Source organism: Falco cherrug, chromosome 13 (assembly GCF_023634085.1).
Source record: "Falco cherrug isolate bFalChe1 chromosome 13, bFalChe1.pri, whole genome shotgun sequence".
NCBI lineage: Eukaryota > Metazoa > Chordata > Aves > Falconiformes > Falconidae > Falco > Falco cherrug.
Window position 1 is genome coordinate 11813837 of NC_073709.1, and position 23912 is coordinate 11837748.

The following is a 23912-nucleotide window of genomic DNA, read 5'->3' on the forward strand; positions in this document are numbered from 1 at the left end:
CATTTGGGCCAGTCTGATGATAATTGAAGATCACTGTTTTATATCTTGAGAATTGAACAAGAATGCTATAATCGATCATTACCAAGTCTATTTCAAAAGTAGTGGCTGATGCAGGAATGAAATGTTATGGCCTGTAAGCTGCAGGGGGGCAGATGAGATGATCATAGCTATTCTTTTTGATCTTCAGATCTATTATCTCAATATAGCAACTAAGTTCTGTATAATAGAATGGGCTGGCAGGAAATCTAACACATTACGTACGTTTGGCATTCAGATGCTCTGGCCGTGGAGCAGACCTCTACTGTGTCTGCTCTACAAATTCAGAATAAAAAGACCAACCCAACCCAACTCATACAGACAGAAATTCGGCAAGTATAAACTGGAGTAGTCCCACTGATTTTTATGAATGTATGTTGGTTTTCAGCAGGTGGGGACCATGGTCACAACAGATGTGAAGAAAAAGTGAAAAATAAGTGCTTAGACAAAGCAAGTCTCCAGGAGAAGCCCTCCAGTGGAAAGTTGATTTGCACCGTCACCCTAAATGTCCTTGGATGTGGCCTGACCAGCCTGGAGAGAACAACCAACCTTACTCCAGAGCTTCCCTCTCTGTTGGTGACAGCCTAGGCAAGGAGGAGGGCTTGCAGGGAAGGTCAGGGCTGTTGTTTCTTGTTTTTATTGTTGGCCTGTTGTGTCTATTGCAGCCCTGTATAAATTAAGGAGGTCCTTGTGCTACTCTACATGACATGAGAAGATCAGTCCTGCACGGAGCTGTTTGCACCAGGGTGAGAGTTGGGCAAGCAAGTCCCTCAGGCCACCCTTGATGTTTGGTCACTGACTCTCTCGAGCTTCACCACTTCTAAGTTCATTAATACACCTGGTGATCCCATCAAGAGGTGGCTCCTTAGAAAAGGTAAGGGAAATCTCATTCTGTTAAGTATTTACAGAGTTTATTTATATACAATAATATATAACATATGCCTATAGACAAAGAATGTATTTATATTGTGTAGGTCTTCAGTAAGACTTGAGAGGAAAGACAACGAAATTATTCATTTTGAAAACATTATCAGGGCAAATGTGATCCCCAACCACCAAAGCTACAAGCCAAATATGAAACTGTTGATCACATCTGTTCTCATTGTTATGAAGGCTGTACTGCATTAACAATACATTGTTTCAAATAAAGATTAGAGCTTGAGATCAGTTCACTAAAAAGACATCTATCTGTTAAGAAAGTCCTTAAGTGAAAATATGTTGGAAAAATTAGCTTTCCTATGAGGAGATTAATTGGGAGACCGAAGTGCTTGGGTGTACATGAGTCCTGGGGTTTTAGAATATGCTGTCCTGGAAATACAAATACATTCCTATTTTACTGTTCTGAGCTGCACAGGTTGCACAGCCTCCACCACAGCTGTCTTTTGTTGTACAGAGGGCTAACAAAAGCCTGGGATGCTTTCCACTGAGACAAAGACACTAAATGAGCTGAAGTTATGCTGAAGATCTATGGTTCTTAGTTAGCAGGAATAGACAGATGATACTTCTTGCCTTGCAGTCTTAAGGTTTGTTTTCTCCATAATCAATTATCGAATTGTGTATCTCCATTTTTTTCAACTTCATATTTGAAGAACTCCAAAGAAACTTCAGTTGTAGTAAGTCCCACAGTAGGCCTTCTTGAATTACTTCAAGTGCAAATCCAGAAATGAGTCTTGGTTGTTTCTGAAAGTTTTAGCCACACATTATTTGACCTTTTAGATAATTTGAAGTCTCCAGGGTGAAGGAAATATGTGGAATGCAATGTGATTATAGACCTACTGAGACTTTAACCAGGCTCATTGCATTCTACTCAGACTTTACTTCTTTTTCAGACAGAAAGTGCTTTGAAAAAGATGCCTTGTCTTTGCACTGATACTCTCTAAGATACAGATGGTGTGCACAAGGGAAACTTCTTGAACTCTCCTGCTCTACTAACTGGCTAGGATCTTGTGCTTTATTTACAACTTCCCTTATTGCATCAAGTCCAAAATGCAGCTCATCTATGATTCTTCCTTCTCTAGGCAAGAGCTGAAGTATAAATTTATCTCTATATGTATCAGTGCTACTTACTCCCAGCACTGCTGTGAAATTCCATATTGATTTTGAGGTTTTTCTCTGTGCTTCTTAAGGCATGAATTGATTGCGATTCACTGTCTCTGGTACCTAGTCTCTGCAGTTTCAGAGTTTTTCATAAGCCTGTAAATTATCAGCTGTGAGGTATGTCCTCATTGCAGGGAGATACACACTGAAGTGTGTTGGAGGATTTTTAACTGATTTTTTTGCTGGTGTATGGAACTCCTGAGTTCGTTTTTGAATTACCTACCTGATCTTTCATGATTCCTTAAGCAAACCATGAAGAATATTTACATATCTTTTTGCTTGTATCTTCTCAATACAATACTGATACATACAATTGTATCTACCTAGACGGTTCCTCAGCCCTGCATTAAGAACAAGGTATAATTTTCTGCTATTTGTAACACAAACAAGGTTTGAGCTCAAAGACAGTTTTCTTGCAGAATGTTTGTATGTCAAAAAATGGTGGTTTGATGGATTGAAACATTTTGCAAAGGCCTGTCATTTCGTTTAGCACTCGGGGGAGATGGTGCCAGTGATGCTGCTTCCTAGGTTTTTGTTGTTTTGTTTTCCATTTGCCTGTTCTTTCCCTAGCCAGTCTGGCTCTCTGCCTGTCAGGGACATGGGGCAACTGTATCCAGTCTTCCTGGCTTACCATGACCGTATCTCTGGATTCCTCTCTTGGGATGTCCTTATGCCCAAATGGCTCATTAGATGGGCTGTCTGATTGCCCTGGTCCTTAAGCCTTGTGAGCCAGGCCCTGCCTCTGGTTAGGCTGGCTCTCTGTTCTCAAAGTGACCATGCTGGGGCTAGCCAGGCTCACGAATTTGCCGGCTGGTAGGACCTGGGGCTGTCCATCTGCTGCTGTAGCTTGTGAATAGGCTGCTTGGATACTGATTCATCACAAGGCAGGGGAGCTGGCTTCTAATAGGAGAAGTCTATGAGATTTCAAGATTAGGGGGAGAAGAAAAGGTCAGGGAAAAAAACTCCAACCAACAGTTTTCTTCTTTGGAAAATAATAATTGGGTTTGGGTTTTTTTTTGTGTGGTTTTTTTTTTTATTATTATTTATTTGAACAACAGTCTTTATAATTACACCTATTGTCAGCCTTCTCTACAGACCATTCCAGTCAGCTGTCTTGTTGTGTGCTTTTACTATGTTACCACCTACAAAGTGGGAAAAAAGAATTTCTTTTGAATATCTGCAGGGATTCCTATGCAAATGAGAAATGCTTATAGGGGCTTGATATGAACATCAATTAAAAAAATATGAATTGCATGTTAATTTTGTTCATTGAAGGAACAAAAAGTGGCTATAACCTGAAATAGAGTCACTATGCCAAGCTTAAAAGTTAATTTCTGCAAAAACAGTTACATAAACATTAGCAGAAATGATACCAGTCCCATGAGATGGAAAAGGTGAGTAGGTATGTCAGAACTCTCAAGTGGGAGAAATTCAGAGTAGTCATTTCTCCTCAGTTTTCAATATATAAAAGAAGAGATGATCAGCAAATCTTATGCAGAAATTAAAACAAAATTAAGGACAACAGTTAGAGAAACCAAGACCAAAGGACAGTTAAAGGGCTTATAACAGAATGTTTGTCATCCTAAATACGCATTGACCTGCAAAGCTGAGTGTACTGGGCTTAGGCGCTGAATAAGAAACATAGCAACTTTGAAAAAATCAGTGATATATTAATTCCTGACAATAAAATAGGAAAAAAAAAAAAAAAAAAAGAATTTTTTGCGTCTCTTTAAGAGAGTAGACATAAAAAATTACTAATCAATGGCTCATTAATCTACCCAGAATGGAGTGTTCTACCATCTGGTAAAAGACTTAATGCTCCAGATCTGAGACCAGTGTAAATTAGCACAGATGCATTGACCTAATTCAAGCCACATTGATTTACACTAGATATGAATCAGTCTTGCAGAGCAGATATTTAGTAAAAAATGCATAATATCTGCGGCTGAGTGAATACACAAAAAAGTGAAGATATGTTCCCATCTAAGTGTTTTGTCACTTGCTGTTTTGTGCAAATGTCAAAACGTTAGCCAGTAGGCTTACATCAGGAACTCTTTTTCATTAATTTGCAAACAGATGTCTAGTAGAAGACCTATTTGTTTGGTCCAAAGTTTTTGTAAGGGCTTGACTGGGAACAAGAGAAAAATCTATTTCTTGATGTACTATTCTTTCAAAAATTATTTGCCCTTTCCTCTCAAATACATCACTGACAAAAACAAGATACAAGGCTACCCCAGCATGGTATTTCCTGCATTGCTGCAGTGCGTGTAGCAATGACCTTTGCCATAATAATTGAAACATATCTGATCCTGGAGTCTAAAATGTTCTCCTTGTTCACTGGAGAAGAGATAGTTTAGAAAACCTTTAGGTCTGAGCCAAGGCTCATGGTGAATGAGTGGTATTGGGAAAATCTAAATGAGCTGAAGAGACTGCCTTTGTCCCTATCACTGGATCAGATGTGAGAAGGAGAGGTAAGACATTAAATAAATATGATCATGCTGGACACTTCTATCATAGATGCTCTACAGAAACAGTGGTGAATGAATAATAAAACATTGTGAAGAGGCTCATAGCTGAGATAGGTTAACTTGTTCGCCTGGCAGGTGGGTTACCTGCAGAAGAAATGGTAGATGACATTCACGTCATTACAAGTTGCTTTCATTCTTGACAACCTGGTGGCCTTTGAGTTCAGGTTGTAGAGGTCTTCTGTAATTATTTTGCTTTGGGCATATCAGATGCATTTGTTGGCTGCTTAATAGCATCTTATTTCCATTAATTTATCTTCAAACTCCATACTGCCTACCTTAATGAAGAATGGGAAACTAACCTTGAAGATAGTATTTATTTAGACTTTTCTAAGAAAAAAATGTACAAGTCTGACTTGCGTTGTATTAACATTGATGTGTAGTAAAGGAACGGTCAACGTTAAATTACACCATTGTCACTATTTAAGTGGGTAATCTAAAACATTTAGTTTAGTTTTGTTTACAATGTACTCAGATGTTTCTTTTTGAAATAAAAGGAAATTTTCACTTTTTTTCAAGCATGAAGACTTCTCAAATGAAATTGCAGTTAATTGAAGCTGTAATTGCTTTAGATGAACATCATTACAATGCTTAGAAAATAGTTTTGAGGGTCTTGTTTAAATTTGCTTTAAAAAAAAACCTGCAGCATTTTTTTATGTTACATTTTAAAAATGTTCAAGACAGTAGATTTAATTTGGATTAAATAATTTTAAATGATTCTAAAATTTCACATACCTTATTGAAATACCGAAGTCCTGAATGCAGGGAGGAAGGAAGGTCAGGACGATTACCAACTATGTGAATGCTATACAAGTATGTTACAATTAAATATATCCATAATATAACATCTTGAGACCTTTTTTTGTCAGTGAGAAAGCTTTCTTCACACCCCATACTTGGGATCTGAGATGCTGCTAATGATATTGTGGTATCTGCAGATGTAATCAAGAATTTCCATAAGACTTTTTTTTTCTTAATAAAAGGGGCTATTTCCACAGAGCTGCTTCAGCCACTACACACCCGTAGGGTGCTCAGTGTTTTACTGACAGGTTAAAAGAAAATGAAGTACGTATACATGTCTTAGGTTTGTACTTCTCAAGTGGCTGTCAAGGAAGTCAGTGCAGTTGTGAAGGCAAAGAAACTGTGTGTTCCTGGGAAATTACAAAAATACAGAGTTACAGATGTACTAGTAAAGCTTGTTCTTAGAGATTTATATTGTGGAATAGCTACTCGTCTCTTCACGTATCACTGTGCCTGTTGCTTTAGGTCTTTTCCAAGGTGCACTGGTGGTCTACAGTAAACAGAAAGCATCTCTGTGGAAGGAGCAGTGATGGCTGCTTGATTTGACTGTGGCTTCTGCCAGAACATCAGCCCCAGGGACACGACAGATGACAATGGGTCGTCTCTGTGACTGCTAGTCTAGCTGCTGGCTGACACAAGGCTGCTGCGGTCAGTGCACATGGGGCTGATACACAGAGGCATTTATCCAGGGTTTTCAGCCAAGGTCGGTCTGGAGTCTAGGTAAACCCAGCTCCTCCATGGGAGCATCTTCTGAGTAATGAGTAGAGGGATGGTGTGAGCTACTGGCTGATAGCGCAAATCTTTGAGTAAATGTCTGAGCGACTTGCCTGGGGCTTGGGGGCTGTTGGTATCACAATGTCATGGTAGCTCTTTCTCCATCTCCCTCTCTTGCTGAGTTTGGCCACCTCCTCTCCTCCCTTCCCCACACATGGTATTTAAGTGCTACCAGCCAAAATCTATCATACTTTGTGTTGGCATACAATGTGCCAGCAGCCTGATTCAAACAATCAGCCAAGCATACTGTCTGAAGCATACTGATGTCAACATTTCTTTGGTAATCACATCAAAATGCATCTGTTCATACAATCTCCCCTAGTTTTGTGGAGGAAGGAAAAAAAGTTCTCCTGGAATTTTGTTATGACTATTTTTGGTTAGAGCTCAAAATCTGAAATGCAAAGAGCTATTTATTTAAAAAAAAACAAAAAAAAACCCCAAAAAATCCCCAAACCAAAAAACACAAGGGAAAAATAATAACCTCACCAATGTTCTTCCTATGTCCTTAACATAATCAAAATATCTCTCAGTGCTTCTGTGCTAAAAGAGGTAAATATACATCACCAAGAGTGAAGCAGCAAATACATACCTGGTCCAAGCTTGGCCCAACTGGCTGAAATTCTTACATCTGGAAACTTTCCTATAAGAGATTCAAAACCTGTTAAAGAGGGATATTGATTTTTATAGTACAAATCATAATAATTCCATAAATGAAAGATATATTAATGAAAGGTTTATTTTCCAGTATTAATGCATCTATATTTCTGGTACAGAAATGTAAATAAACTATGCTTTTTGTCAACTTTGCTGGCAGAAGTTCTAATTATTGACCCTGAGCATAGGTGCCAGCACTGTCCTTATCAGCTCTTTGCTCAGAGACTGATAGAGAAGCTATAAAATATATAAAGGTCTAAATAATCCAGTACTTGGTAATACTTATGGGAAAGTGGCAATGAAAAGTAAATAAGCTCCCAGAATAAACCTCTGCTGTAGGAACATCAGAAGGACTTTTTGGTCAAAATAGTGCAGCACAGACTTTTCCAAAGATAAGAACTAGCCTTATAGTTACAAACTTAGACGCAGCTGCTCTTGGCAGATGTTATGCTGAGTGGAGCTATAGAAGAAAGGACAGCCTTTTAGTAGCTGCTCTCCTGTATATGATATCATTATTACATATTAGTTTATTGTAAGGCAGTGTCTTTAATTAAGGGGTATATGAGCTACTTGCAATGGATTCTTGAGATGGGATTGAGAAAATCATGTTCCTAAGTAGAAAGAACAATCCTCATGAAGCCAGCCTCTGTGGCAAATGTATAGAGTCACAAACTGTAAAATTTTAAATCCTTTCTCTCCAGGAAAACCCTTTGGCTTCTATACTCCAGGTTACACCTTTCCTTGCTGTGATAAACCCTCAGGAAGGAAACAGGGTACAAACCTCTCTATGAGGATCCATCAAGGGAGCTTTTAAACACATATTCACTTTAGAGGAAATCTGGTGAGATGGGGAAGAATTGTGTGTGAAGATAGCCATATAGACTGAAGAATTTGACCTCTTCTTTGTGCTCTGCCTGACAACTCACTTTCTTGTCTCTGGTTTGATTCTTTCTCCCTGATACCGTTCTGTCAGGGTGGATGGGACTAGAAGCTGCGTTAGAGGCTGTGCTCACTTCCCTGTGAATAACCTGCTGGGATGCTCTGCAGGTCACAACTGTTTCTGCTGCAGAGACTGGATACTTCTCATACTCACCTAACTTGACACTGATGGGATTTCTTCTGGTTTAAATTATTTGCTTGTTATGCTGCTTTAGGGTAATACCACCCAATTTACTCTCATTTTCTTCACTACAGAGGTGATCAGAGAGAATAAACATCTGTCATGTTTTAACCCAGCAGGCAGCTAAACACTATGTAGCCGCTCACTCACAACCCACCCACACCCCACATACCACTACCGCCATGCCCCAAGTGGGATAGGGGAGAGAATTAGAAGGGGGAAAAAAGGAAAATCTGTGGTTGGAGATAAAGACAGTTTATTAGCAAAGCAAAGGAAGGGAAACTACTACTATTACTACTACTGACCAAATAATTAGAATACACAAAACAAGTGGTGGACAATGCAATTGCTCACCACCTGTCAAATGATGCCCATCCGGTTCCCCAGCCAGCTTTCTCCCTTGTTTATATACTGAGCATGATGTCGTTATGGTATGGAATATCTGTCTGGCCAGTTCGGGTCAGCTGTCCCAGCTGTGTCCCCCTTCTTGTGCCCCCCAGCCTGCTCACTGGTGGGGTGGGGTGAGAAGATGGGAAGTGCTTGACTAAGGGGAAACACTGCTTAGCCACAACTAAATATCAGTGTGTTGTCAATGTTACTCTCATCCTAGATCCAAAACACAGCACTGTGCTAGCTGCTAGGAGAAAATCAACTCTATCCCAGCTGAAAACAGAACAATATCTAAAACATGTTGTTTGCTGACTTTCAGAACTCTGATTTTTTGCTCTGCCAGCTACTGAAAACAGAAACTATAATACAAAAGAGATTGCTCTTTGTCTCAAATAAACATTTAACATAGCTTCAATGAGCTAGTTACTATATATTAATTGAATTTAAATAGCTCATTGAGAGGTTCTTTCGGAGATTTTTCCTTGCCATCTGGTTAGCTTGTTTAAAATGACAAAAGCAATAAGTACTTAAAATATATTCATAGGAACTTAATTAATTTCTGAACTTTCTGAGCTTTTTAATGTGTATTTCTCAAGGTATCACAAAGGAATAGAGATCTTATCATCTAAGAGTAATTATTTGCATTAACAGTTTGCTACAGAGTGCTGTAACCTGTCTTTGGAACCGTGTCATGCAGACAGGAACAAAATGTCAGCATTTTGCACATGTTGTGGCAGCCTTAGAATGAAAAACAGAGACCTAGTGAGTATCTCCCAAAGCAGATCTCACATTTCTTTTTCCTGGAGCTTCTGCTCAGTAAAACTGAGTGTACTCTACAACAGTGGCATATTAGAATAGTGTTGTTCTGGGGGCAGCATAGACTAACTGGCCATTTCAACCATTGCCAGCTCCTGGTGTGTTCCTGCTACAGTTCACCTATTTACTGCCACTGCTGCCATCTCTCTTTAGACACAGGACATCTGTGTCTCCCAGGATGCAGAAAACACCAGGGCCCCACAAGAGAAGGAAACATTTTTTTCTTTCTATATTGGGTGATATAAGGTGCAGCTGGTAAGCAAATGACCAGAATTATCACATGTTTTAGAGAAATGTTCTCAGCTGTGCATTTAGCACTCTGTGAAGTCTAGTGAAAAAGGAAATATTTTCCTATATTTGTTGAAAACTCTTGAAGGCATGCTGCTGCTTTTGTCACAGCAGTGATCTGGTTGTCGTTAGATATGGGTAACTTATTTCCACAAAATCATCTTCTTGACCTGCATTTAAACACTATTATCCACATCAACTTTCACTCACTGACATGCTGAGTGATTGAAAGAAAATGAATGCCAGCTGTACCTGGTAAATAGGAAAAATATCATTACCTATCTTTCAGGGCCACCTTGGTCTGCAGCCACAGATATAGTTAAGCATCCACCAGCTTACAGGGAATGTCACAAATGACAAAAGATAGGCGTTGTCCCTAGAGGACATTTTATTCCCTGCTCAAGCCATGAGGGTGCCATAGGCAATGCTGTTATGTCCAATTTGTTGCTTACTGTGGCCAAGGGGGAGCTGAGTACAGTTTCTGTGACAACTGCCACTTTTCATTAGTGGAGAGAAAATAGTAACATGGCAACCTAAAGGAATTTGCCTTTTTTACTGTTCAGAAAAAAATGTAGAAGGAAAAAAATGAGAGAATTTCCTAGAGACTGCAGGACTATGACTGGCCAGAGAGAAGGGTTTTCTAATTGCAAGGAACACTGGAGTGTTGTGGTAGGTTTGCTTCACAGTGAGTCTATTTTCTTTATTACTTACCTGTGCTGAGTTATTTGGATTTGAAGAGTTGTAGTTTCGATGCCATTTATTAAAAGCCAAAACCTCACAAAAGTCAACAGGCAGCTCCATAATACATTTAGCTATTTTATCAGCTGGGAAGCAACTTCAGATAAGAGCAGGCAGAAAATAGTGAAAGCCCTCAAAATCCACCATCGTTTAGCAACTGGATAATGATATAATTACAGATTCAACAGCAGAATGCTTAACAACTAGCATGACTGTCTTCGAAAGTCTCCGCACAGGGGGCTCTGCTGAACAGAATGTGCCTCCTCAAACCCATTTGAATACCCTCCTTTGATTTTCATTTTTTTTACATTTAGAAATAGATCCATTTTGGTACAAATGAAAGACTTTAGCATCAGTCTCTTAATGCAAAATTTGAATAACCATGAGTTAATACCAGATTCATAAGCTACAGCTTGAATATCATTGTAAGGAAATAACAGTGCTGACAACAATGTATTAACCGCAAAGGTGTCAGCACACAAAACACAGGCATAAACTTTGTAATGAAAAAATAGATAACGTAAACCACAAAAGTAATTTCTGGTTTTCATCTTCTTTGCCCCCTTTCTTCTCATTTTTTCCCCTTGAGCATTGTTTCTTTTCTGCTTATCTTTCAGACTCATGATCCCTATTTTCACAGTGCTTAAGGCAGCAGAACTATTGCAGTTACAGGAAAGTAGCAAACCATCTATCAAATAATCTTATCCTATCCAGGCATCCTAAATTTCATTCTTCTGCCTGACCTCCCACTCTTCTTCCTTTTAAGAGGGGAACAGAAAGCACCAGAGCTTTCATTTCAATTGCACCGGTCCCTCTACTCTGCCCATTAGTTGCAGGAGGTTCTACATTTCCACCAATGAATCAGACTTGCCGGCTTTTCTTTAACCCCAGTTATGCAGCTGTCACTGGTACTGTAATTGCAAAGGCTTCAAACTGAAAAGAAGACAGAGAAGCAACTGCAAAGGTGCTTCTTAAGGTCAAGAAAAAAACTATGGTTTTACTTCAAATTAAACTAACCAAGTGAAGACAAGAGAGTATGCAAATGCTAGGTCAGGTTAAGGAGGGAGCACGGACAGTAAGGAAACCTCACTAACTCCTATAAATTAGCCACAAAACTAGCTGGATGACCTATTTGAAGACTCAACCTGCTGATAAATTTTGGGGTTAGTTAGATGGGCAGAGACAAGAAAGGAGGTTAGGAAGTATTGCTGAAGGGTCAAGCCTCTGAAGACTGGTACCAAAGTGGTCCTTATATTGCTTCTATTTAAGATCACACTAACTTTTGTCCTGATTCATCAGTTTCCAAGGTCTAAGATTGCTTATTGTGCCCTATTCTTGGACCTGTGTTTTGCTCAACTCAGTATGACTGCAGCTGGGAATTGGGACCAATGTTTTTAGGTCACAGGAACACAGAAAGAAGTTTGGGTTTTTTTATTGTTATTATTATTACTACAGATATTATATTGAAAATAAATAAATAAATTCAGATGCTGCTAGTTCCTATTAAACTGCAGCTCAGGAGCTTATATTTCCCTGCAGCAACTATTGCCCGTGGAGAGCATGTAGAGCTCAGAGCAGCAACTAGCAGTGTTTGTTTCCTGTGCATCACCCTAAGGGAAAGTCGATGCTGGTACACCTCCTATCTTCCTAGGAAATTATTTTCCCTGCAGCACAAAGGAGCAGTGCTAGAGATGGGAAGTGTAATTTATAGCCCACTGAGCCATCTTCACTCAATCTTGCCCTAGATATGGAGTTGTATCTGCAAGTTCACAACTTTTTGAAATGGAAAGTTAAGTAAGATAAGTGACTAGCTCTTAGAAGAACTCAGCAGATATATGCCATACGTGCCTACATAGAGTTAAATGTGCCACAGCCAGCAAGAGTATAAGAGGAAGAATGAGCATGAGCAAACAAAATTCTTCTTGCAATCAAGCCCCTTGATTAATTTACAAACACTTCAATGGCAGCCCTGTAAATCAAGAAATGCTGGATGGTCAGCAATGAGACCTTAAATTAGGGCATTTAAGCGATTGTACAGTCCCCAGAACACTACTGATTAGATAGCTTTCCCAGGCTCTTGACTTAAGAAAAGCCCTGCTATGCAGCATGACCTGCAAGGGATTCTTCTTGTGGTAGTAATAATAAAAGAAAACACGAGAGCCACACACAGTTAAATCAGAATAGACTGAAGAAATGTACATGTTTATCAAAGTGTGCCACATCCAAAAGTGGCAAAATCCTTCATGGGAGAAGCCTAAGACTGTAAGGAAAAGGGTCTTGTGTAAGCAGGTAGCTTTTTGTAGGCTGTGGTTTCCCTTCCCTCCCCTGTAAGTTGTGGGTGTCTGAAGCCTTGAAGCTCTGGGAAGCTCGTTGATCTAGACTCCTCAAATTTCTCTTGGCCATAGTCAATACATGAGGTGGTCACCTCAGTAGGCTCAGGAAATCTACCAGGCACCTCTGGTATGCTTCAGCACAGCCAGGCTCATTATTTAGATAAGCCTGTGGTGGAGATGCACCAAAATACCTCAAGGAGCAAGAACCATGAGACTTTAAGGCTAAATTCTCAAAAGAGGGCTATAGAGGGCTGGACTCAGAAGACAGGAGGTGACATGGGTGTAAAAGAGTCTTGAAAAATTCCACATGGAGGTAAAGTAGAGATAAGAACTACTACCATACATTATCCACTTTTAATGGGGGAATCTTTAGCTGAGGTCTGAGATATCCTGAAAGGGAGCAGTAAGATAATTATGTCAGATGAGTTTTAACAGTCGTAATCAATAATTCCTTTATATAACACTGTTGTGAAACTTACAGTGCAATATTGAACTACTCCTGCCATCAGTATTAATAAAAGAGCCACTTTCAACGGACCTTCCTGGCTGCAGTGCCTTAATTGCAGTCCATATAAAAATCTATTTAAACACCCTGATAGAGTCCTTAGTTCTAATTTAAAGACCTTTTTTGCTGGTCTGGGTACTTCTCACTGCCACATGCCAAAGGCATCTTTCACTTGCCTAGGTGATAATATCCCTATCTTGTCATAAATGTTCACTTACACGGTGAATCACTCGGCACTGGTATTTTTTTCTAGATTACTGTCAAGTCAGCTAGCTTGAAGGGGCAACAGGTTACTTTCAACAGCTGGCATGCTCTGGCAATAAATAAATTGTTCTGTTTTATTTACATATTTTCATTTAGTTGTCCTTTTCCTGACTTACACATGATGGATTTTATTTAAAGCCTCTAGAGGTATTAATACCAAATAAAAAGAATGTGCTGCTATAAGGAGATAGGAGAGCTATATTACAATACCTTGAAATGTGCTTTATTCTACTGAGCGTGTTTGAATAAGAATTGAATACAGCAGGGGGCGGGGGGAAGGACAGAGAAAGGCATTTCTCTTTCTGTCTGTACCTGTGTATAAAGCCACAGACACATCTATTGCTCTACATATGAAAATGCCTTTGTAACAAAAGTAAGGCTTTGATGAACCGCATATTTCTCTTTGAATTAGAAAAAAAAACACTAGTACTTTTTTGCAATGGGAATATTTGAAAGGAGAGGTGGAAAGTCCTGGGAGAAGCATATCTAACTGGTGGATAAACAAGAAGAAAAAAACAGTGGGTAGAAGTAAGGTGATCGTCGCTAGATGTTAGACGTGGTAGTTTGTGCTGCATGGGTTTGGCAGGGCCCTGGCAGTTTGTCATGGGTAGCCATTTCTAAACCATTAACCTCCAGGACCTGAGTTCTGCTCACCTGGTTCACAGAATAATTCTACTCTGAAACAAGATCTCTTGCAATCTGACTTGGCCCTCGAAGGGGTGGATGTGTTCTTTTCTGCATTTGAAAGTAAAACTGTAAACGTTGCAGTCACAAAGCTGGCAATAAGAACAGTTGCTGTTTGCTTAACACTAACAATTGCGTATGGATTCTCTGCAATTAAAAGCTGCCCAAAAATTTGCAAATACAATTACAAATTCTGGCAGTGCATGCCAGGGACTTGCAGTGATGCTATTTGATTATAGCAGTCCGATGCAGTCAGCAAGCGAGCGCGAGGCTGAGGTGCCAGGCTGGGGATGGTGGAGGTGAGCTGGGCAGGCAGGGAGTGGGGAAAGAGGAGCACAGCGCTGCTGGTGGGCAGCCCATTCTGGAAAGCTGTGTGGGCAAAGAGGACTCTCCCTGAGCCCATGGACAGGGGTATTTTGTCTTCTCTCCACCTGCCTATTAAACCTAACACACAGCAATCAGGTCTGGCCTGGGTACTGCCCTTTTTTTCTCCCTCTTTTCAGCGGGCTGCTGGCTGGTTTCCTGCAGCCGCCAACTGTTGCTAACTGGCTCATCCCATGCACAGGACAGCCTTGAAATCCTCCCTCAGAGAGGGGTTTTTCAGATGATGTGTGATCATCTCTTTAAAAGACTGAAAGCAGAGAGCGCTTATGGCTAATGGGATACTTGGAACTGGAAGTAGGAGCTGGAGGTTTCTGGATCAGGAAGGATGGCATTAGAAAGCAACAACCCAAAATCAGGGTCATGTTCTTTGCTGTGCTGTATGTGAATATGTGGAGCAGAGGAGCTATTTTCACCTCCCTGCTCTGGAAGCCAGCTGAATGCCAGTTCAGCATCTGACATAATTTTAAGTACCCTGGCACGCAGAGAGTATGGTTTCTATGGCTAGGCACATGTACTGTATGTGCACCAGCCAGCTGGTCGTTGCCAGAGCGCTACTGCAGCTATTCCCCCAGCACATGCCTTATCCCAGCACTAAGACGTGCTGCACAGCAGCCAGGTAGTCTTGATTTAGCCCACCCATATGCTCTGTTGGACTTCCCAGTAGGGGTGAACCGCATGAGCAGCTCAGAGTGGCTGAGGAGATTGTGGTCCAAGCTTCTAGCCTTCTGTACCACAGCAGACCTGAGGCAGAGCGAGCAGAAACCTGAAAGGCACCGCATCCAGAGGAGAAGCTGCCAAATGTCCACTGTGCTTCTGGTGAGGAAAAAGAAAACTTTTAGACGGGGAAAACATTTGGTATTCAAAGACCAACAGCCTGCTAAACAAGTATCTCTGCACTTTTCATTTAGCTTAATGACAACCAGGAAAGGCTGGCAAGCTTCTTTCCTCAACTTGCTGAAGCATTACGCTAGTATGTGGGAGTATTGGCTCTGGCAGGCATTGTGTGCTCTTTCATTTGTGAGTGAAAGAGGCTGTCTGCATTTTGAGGAATTACAGTGAAAACTATACTCAATCTGTGGCAGAATAATGAGGTGATCTATTGTGCTGCTTTGGAAGTGGAAAATGAGCTCTGCTCTAGGTGTGCGATTTTCTATTGTGGAAACAGCAGCAGTATCGGTAACATATAGCCGCTCACATGTGCTGTGCCCCATGCATGGGGTGTTCGCTTGCTCATGTATGAACACACGTATATACCTGTACCGGGAGCAGGAGGATTTGGCTCTGGCATCGCTGTGCAGGTCTCCAGCCTCTGGAGCAGAGATTCCCATCAGCCACCAAAGGTCGTGGTGAAGAGTTTATTTGGAGAGCTTTAGAAATATTCCTCCACCCAAATTTCAATTATGACGACCTCAAAACTACAATTTTTTTCATGGAAATAAAACAAAGAAATGTCTGAGTAGTCACATTATAAACAGCTGGCAGTTTTAATGTCTGTGATACAGTCCTCAAGTCTGTGCTCTACATATTTCCCTCTGGAGACTAGGTAGTGTTATTGATCAGGCTGTGGTGCTTACAAAGTAGTCCAACACTGAGCAGAAAAATGCAGAAACGTTTTTGCTATAACAACTTATGGGAAGGAAAAGGAGATGATACTCCTTTAAACAATAAGAAGTGACACAAATTTTCTGTAACAACAGAGTAAAATATGGTTCAGAGATTCAGAAAAAGGTCTGTAGTTGGCAACATTTTTTTTTTTTCTTTAAATACATCCATCCACCAAGTTTGACTAATGACTCTGATGGGTAGAAAGAGCTGCAGGACTGAGCTCAGAACCAGTTTTGTTATTTCTGTGCTTACACGGTGATCACGCATCTTTGGACAAAGGGATGCTCAGTCTAAGCAAAAGAGGGAGATGGGGAAACAAACGAACAAAAAAACCAATGTAAAAACTGTGTGAAAAGAATGTTTATGTCTTCCCTGTGAACATAAGGTAACGGCTCTGCTTGATGTAACAGGGTAGAAGCTGTCTTCTTAAAGGATCAGAACAGCAAAAGGAAAAAAAAATAATCCCAGTATCAATAGCTGGCTTATTTCTCTTCCTAGATTTCTGCAGATCCTTAACAGTACCTTAAAAGCTGAATAAAGCGAATCCTGAGACAAAAGAAAATAATTCTGGGCAGTAAGTTAAAATAATACTGTTAAATATTTGATGAGGCAGGTGTATAAATGACTGAGAACCAGAACTCTTTAACCCAATATTCAGAAGCCAAAATGAACTAAATTTTCTGATTTGCACCAGTATAGATTTTATCATAATCTTTCACAGTCACTGCTGACTCAGCTAGGTTGAACGCTTTCTCAGTGCTAATGAAGCAAACATGCTGGGCTGTGTAAGGAGAAGCATGGCCAGCACACTAAGAGAGGTGACTGTTTGCCTTTCTCTGGCACTGTGAAGGTTATACTTGAAGACTGTCCAATTCTGGGCTTCCAGTTAAAAAGGGATGTTGAGAAATGAGACAAGTTTCAGACAGGGTGTCGAGAGAAAGGACCAGGATGTCCAGCGACCTCAAGCTAATGACCTGTGCCGAGAAAACAGGGAGCTGGGCTTAGCTTAGCGTGAAGAAGTGGGAGATAAGAAGCTATCTGATAGTAGCCTGCACCTGGCTGAATGGCAGAGTGACAAGCCAAACTTTTCTCAGTGGTAACAGATGACCCAAACCCAAGCAACTGCCACAGACTTTGGTTTTGGAGCTTCAATGTCGGGGCCATAAGAAAAGAATTTTCTCTAGTAGGGGTGGTGGAGTGTTTCAGAACCTGGTTAGATCAAGACTCTGCTTACCTGATTAAGTGTCGGTGATAGCACTGAGTCTTCTACAGGTTGTATCTGTAATGAATGGGAGATGAAAAATCTCTCCAACATGAGTTCTGCTGTAACTGGGAATACCTGAGGCTGTGCTGCCATTTGTGTCATATACCCCACGGAGAACGGAAAGGAGCCACACAGAATTTCCATCATAGGTTCCTGGTAATATGTTAGCCCATTAAAGCCGTCAGGGAGGGACATGGATTTCTGATTAATCCAAGTAGTGAAAAATTCTGTCAGAGGACATGTGTTGGCTTTACCTTGCCAACCTTCTTGCTTAGTCCATATATATGGTACATTTACCAAAATGCCATGAATGGGCATCTTTTCTTTTAAAAAAGCCAAATCTTAATATAAAGCAGTTCTCCTGGATTTCAGCAAAAGTAAGGAAAGCATCCAGTAAGAAATCCTAAGTGAACTAATTTTGCTTCTGAGGTGCTGATGGCAGAAGATTTCTTGCTTGACTGTCATTGACAATAATAAATTTTTGATTTTTTTAAAAAAATAATTTATTTGATGCTGTTCTATGTTATCATGTTACATGGTTAGAATTGTTTGTAATTGCTTGCAAGCTAACTGAGCTGCTGAATTTGCAATGGGCACCCATTTATAATTTACTATAATGGAAAATAAAAAAGGCTACCTTTGCATTAGTTTTCCCTATTTCTATTACATAGATTCACCGAGACATAATTAAAACTCTGTTTGATTAGAAAGCAAGAAACTGAACAGGAGTTTGCAAGATTCTGGTGGATATATTCCAATATTTCTTAAACAGCTACATTATGGATTTCAATGGGACATTAATTATGTAGGAAAATTAACTTCCAGAAGTAATTAACATAATCACTTTTTGAAAAATTTAACCAGAAGTCTAATCATTAAATTATTTCATACAGACTGCTCAGGGATTGAAGAAGACTGGGGAACTGAACGACTTGAGGAGTGCCCTCCCAGTTCTGCATTGCTGAGAGCTGACACTGAAATCGGTGACGGACTGGAAGGAACACCACCTGCCTCGCTTTTGTAAGTGCTTTGTCTCCTTTTGTCTGCTTGGAGACTCTCGGTGGACAGAGTCCTATTAGCAGGAAGCCAAAACTAGCCTACAATTAAACTACATAGCAGGCTGGCTTAATGGGATCAGAGATGGTTATGTGAATCCCAGCTCTATTTACGTAAATTTTAACCTTGCTACATCTTTAAGACAAAAAGACATACCCAGTCATCAGTTTTAAAAAAACAAGGGGCACAAAGTATCTCGCCCTCTTCCTGTAACTTTGCATTTTCTGATATGAAATGGAGGTCTGTGGGAGGAATTGCAGCACTGGAAAACTGCTGGATCTATCCCCTCTGCTTTGCTCTTACCAGCATGGGACCAGTAGGCTGGGGGAAATTGGTGGTGGTGCCAGGCTTGCAGGAACTCCTCTGTCACCTCATGTTCCTCTAGTATGAAAAGAAACTAATGAAAGCAAAGGAGGGTCACAGGCTAGCTGTTTTTTATTTAGTAGGTCTCCAGCTCTGGTGGCAGATTTTGAGAGGCTGTCACAGATGTGCGGTTGCTCTGTGTAATAATTTTATTTATAAACCATGCCACACGTTTATAAACTGTGTCACACGTGGTCACTGTGTATCTATGTTATCTTGTGTAAATGCACTTATGAAGTTAAAAGTAAGCTACTGGGGGGGAAAAAAGACAAGCAGAATGCAAGGCAATATCTTGAGTCACCTCCCAGTAACCATTTTGGAGATGTGGAAAGACACTGGAGTTGCTAAAAATAAAGAGGCTGCTCAGGAGATCTGGCTGCTTGCAGTGCCTTTCTGGGTAAGGCTTGGAAGCCTGAAAGCACAGGGCTTACTACTGGGTGTAGGTAGCACTGGGATGAGGGCATGGTGAGTTGTTTGCGGGGGGATCAGAGTTGAGCTGGAGAGGAGCACCTGAAGCAGCTGTTCCAGTCTGCTTTGGGAGGAGAGCAAGCCACGGGGAAGGCAGGTTTCTGAGGAGATGTAGTGGCAGTCACCTCTGAAAAATTGGGAGGAAGGCCCAGGTGGCTTTCTGGCTGTATCTGGAGCCGAAAGTGTGTTATGGGGGAAAAGGATTATATTATAGGGACAACACTTAGTAATTCACAAACTTGAACATCCACTTCCCATGCGACTATTTAGATCTAAAACCTTGTTATCAAGGTAGGAAAGCCTGGATATGCAAGTTTCCTATTAGCAAGAATCAAATGAGCAAACAACATAAATTATATATGCAAGACAAGAAAAAATAAGTGGATTAATATCACAACACAAAAAGAAGCTTATTGGTAAACTGCTTAAGCTGACCCGATTAAGCTTACTCTTTTTAATATGGTCCATACCACAAACTGGAAGAGCAGAGGTCATGTTTACTTATCAGCACATCAGACCCGGCATTAACCTAACTCGCTCACAATGATGGTATCAGAATGTTTGTATCTACCATGTTGCGTGTGTGTGTGTACATGTGTATACAGTCTAATTCCTTGTGAAGCGGAGTCAATATGAAGAGTACAGTGTTGATGGTGTATAATGCAGAGTGCTCATCTTTTAAGCTGTCAAAGACAAGTCAGTGTTTCATGACTGAGCACAACCCAAGGATACGTAAAATATTCTGATGTAGCTCAAGGTGACAAAGGTTCCTGCATCTAACTGGTGAAGAAGAATATAGACACAAATAGCCATTTCACAACTGCAGCACTTTCTGTGGCCTGTAAGATTTGTCCACTTGTGATTTTTTAGACAACAAAATTATGATAGAGAGGGTCACCCAAGGAGCCCTAATGAATTCCCAGTGTTGTCCTAGAATTTAGGGTTACCGAGTTTTTAAAATACCGTTGTGAAGTGCTGAAGGTGAAAGGCTGTTGGCTGCTTCACTTATGGACGTAGAGTGTCTTGCCCAGTGCAGAATCTTTAGTCATGTAAGTCATGACAAGAAGCTGGCAAAAACACTCACTTGAAACTGTCTTGGGAGTGCAAGATGGGCCTTTGATTAGGCACATTTTTTTTCAGCGACGTATAGAGATAACTAAGGAACTGGAGGGTCAAACCTAGAACACCCAGATATTGTTAGCCGGTGGAAATATTTGGATTCTCTAATGCTACAGAACCGTGTTTTTGTTGGTGGGTTTCTTGCTCTCATTCTCTCCAGCGGGCATGGTCCAGAGCTGTATTTCATCTCCTGCCTGCTCAGTTGCCAAGGGAGTGCCAAGATGCACCGTCTCTCTCCAGCAGGATGGAGGCTGTAATGCCTCTGGCAGGAGCATGCAATCTACGTGGCAGTACAGGGTGAATGTTAGATATATCCAGCTGCAGCTCCCATCACTCAGCATGGCAACAGCTCTGCTCTGGAATATGCTGGGGAGGAGGGGGGGAAATGGTATTTTAAAAGTAGATATTTTTCATGGAGCATTTCAGAAACTATCTGAAGCCAAATTTTCTGCTGATAACTACCTGACTTTAATTGGGCTAAAGCTTTCTTGAGGGAAAAATCTAGAAAGACACTGATTCAGGGTACCTTGCAATACAGTCACAGGTGTGAGGTAAGGTAACCTGTAGTGGCTGGAATACCATAGGAGCCCATTGCTATGTTGCAGCTGCGGTCACCTCTGTCATTGCAGCGTATACATATGCTAAACCTATTATTATGCAAAGATCAACCCTATGTAGTTTTCAGAGATTTATTTTGATCTATACAATTTCCATTAGATGGCCATTCAGTGTTTTAGGGGCCTATTATGCAAATTGCTATTCATAATATAAATTACCAGATAATATAATGGGTTTCTTACTCTGTTTCAATGAACGGATAAATATCCAGGAGCAGGGCAGGAAATTCAAAGCCATTGAAAGTGTAGGTCAAACAGAATCTGTAACAACCAGATGCAGTAAATTTCCTTCAGGCTTTTCTCCAGTGGGATTGTTTTAGCTCTTTATATTTCTGCACATGACAGGGAATATGTCTCTTAAATCTAGCTAGGTGAAACCAGCAGTGTTTGTCTCTATTTTAGTTTATATTTGGTAGGAGGCTGATTGTTCTCTACAATCGGATGTTGGTACATAAGGACATCTTTCTGTTCTAATTATTTTTTTTCTTCTGCACACATTCTGATACTTGTTGTGCCATTATGTATTATTAGCTACAGTTATTTTCCATTCTTCTTTTTGGATGGTCTTTGGCCTTTGGCAATACAAGCTGCATAGGTTTTCCCAAGCTATTATTACTTAATGGAGTATTCAGGGAAGGACTGGGCAGACAGTAATTAAATAGTCACAATGAAGATTTTCAGGGATGAGAGTCAATATAAAAATTCCACGGGCTGTATTGAATAGATAATAGACATAGAAGTCTATTTGTTTTAATTGTTTTTGATTTACCCATAGGAAGGGGGAAGACGTAGCCTTTATAATGCATTAAGCAAAGAACACACTTGCGTGCTACTGGTTGTTAATTCAATCCCTCATGGAAAATTCCTGCCAGAGCAGGAACTTGTTGAGTGTGCAGAGTATTGCTGCGTATTGCTAAAATGTGCAGTAGATCTCTGGGGTCACCAGTTAATTGTTTTAACTGCCAACTTCCATATATTACATAAATCTAAATGGAATGACGAAGAAATGTAGGAGAGGGACAGAACCACTACGTTTGTTCATTTAAAAATAATACTGGACTCATAAAACCCCAAGCACTGTCTTTATGGTGGTTAGCTAGGATTCCACTGCTGGTGGGCTCAAGTTAGTGCTTGCCGTTCAATTGTTTTTTCAGAGCTGTTCTTTTTATTAAGTCCTGTTAACCTTTTCTCTTATGTCGTAGCTCCATACATCTACATAAACAGTCAGTGTTCACCTTTGTCTTGTGGTTGGAGACTGTAGAGTGTAAGACTGTGGCAGAGGATCACTTCCAGTCAAGACATTAAACAGAGCTGATACCTTTCCTGCAGTATTTGTGGTATTAGCTATACTTGAAGGGCAAATGTAGCAGTAAATTTATCTGCTGCAGTTGGTACATTTCCAGTGTCTCATGAGGCCCACTGTAAATCTGTGAAACGTCACTAATTTTTTAAATTTGATGTAATTTTGTCATTGCCCTGTAGTTCTGAGACCATAATATTAAAATAACAATCGTAATTTATATAAAAATGTAACAAAGGCTTATTTATTTTTCCTCAGGACCTCTGACCACATCCTGCAAAACTGGAGTCTTTTGTAGGGACTCTATTTCTGGAGACATTTTTATCAAGCCAGGTACTTGGAATGATCACAGCTGCTATCCTCCCCTGAAGGACGGATATTACCTTTGCCTTTACCTTTCACTTACAGCCCAACCTTACTGACTTACCAAGACTGAAATTTACTCCACTACCTGCTTTCTTAGGTAGGTATCACACCCCAAAACTTCGGTCTCTATGAGTTTCCCCTCTGTCAGGTCTTGCGAGGGCATTAAAGAGTAATTTACAGCTATCCGCCTAGGTCTTGTTTGAAAGGAATTAGCTTCTTGCTGGATGAAGGCTTTCACACTCCTGTTTGTGTGCAGGGACTAGAGGAACTATGTACATTTTACCTTTGAAGTTAGAACTGTTGTTAATTTGTATTTTTCCTGCAGAGTTTGGGATGATTGGCCAAAAATCTTTGGTATGGTTTATTACAGAATCAAACTTAGCTTCTGAATCACTAGGGAACTCCCTGTGATGCTTAGGATCTGGGTAGGCATGTGAGCATTTAAATGAGTATCTCTGATTCCACAGAAAAAAACCTTAGCTGAGATTTGACCTGATGAAACAAGTCTCTTTGATAAAAGAAAGGCAGTTATTCCTGTTATTTGTTCAACTTTTCCTTATCAAAGCCTTTATTTGTTGGGTTTTTTTGTTAGGTTTTTTTTCGGGTTTTTTTTTCTTTTTTTTTTCTTGAAGAAACAAAGACAATGTTTCAAGATCACAGTATTAATTGTTTGCCCACTGCACTGATAATAGCTGGACTGTGATAATTAATTGTTCAAATCTCCCTAAATTTGCAGAGAAAAAGTCATTTCTTTCTACCTAGAAAAATTTTGAAGTAGAGATTTAACAGAAAAATATTTTATTTATTGTGATAATATACAGGTTGCTGTTATTGCGGAGTAAATGCTAAACCAGGTAGATTTAAGTGAGAACTCTTTACATAGGCTATTCTTCAAACAAAGCTAAAAACCCTCAAAAAGATAAAAAGAAAATAGGGTAGAAACATTTGTACAATGTTTATGATGAACACACTTGTACCATGTCTAAACTTCTGTTAGAAATCTGAAATCCAATAATCTTACGGTACCTTTGCCTGTAAATGTGGTGAAAGACACAGGAAAAGACATTGTGTAAAAACCGGAATGTAGCACCTTAACTTTTATTTCAAAGCCTGTAAAAAAACAATAAAAATTTCTACTCTTTTCGTGTTAACTCCCAAGAAAAGGGAATATCAGGAATAGAGCTGGGATACTTTCAAGTTGTAAGCGTGGGCAGGTGTAAAGTAGATTCAGCTCCACTTGCTCTTGAATGTCTATACAGATATGGTGAAAGATGCCAAAGAAAGATGTTCCCTTTACTTCAGCTGCTATGCGGATTGCCCTTTCTGATGTGAGAAGCCTGTTAAA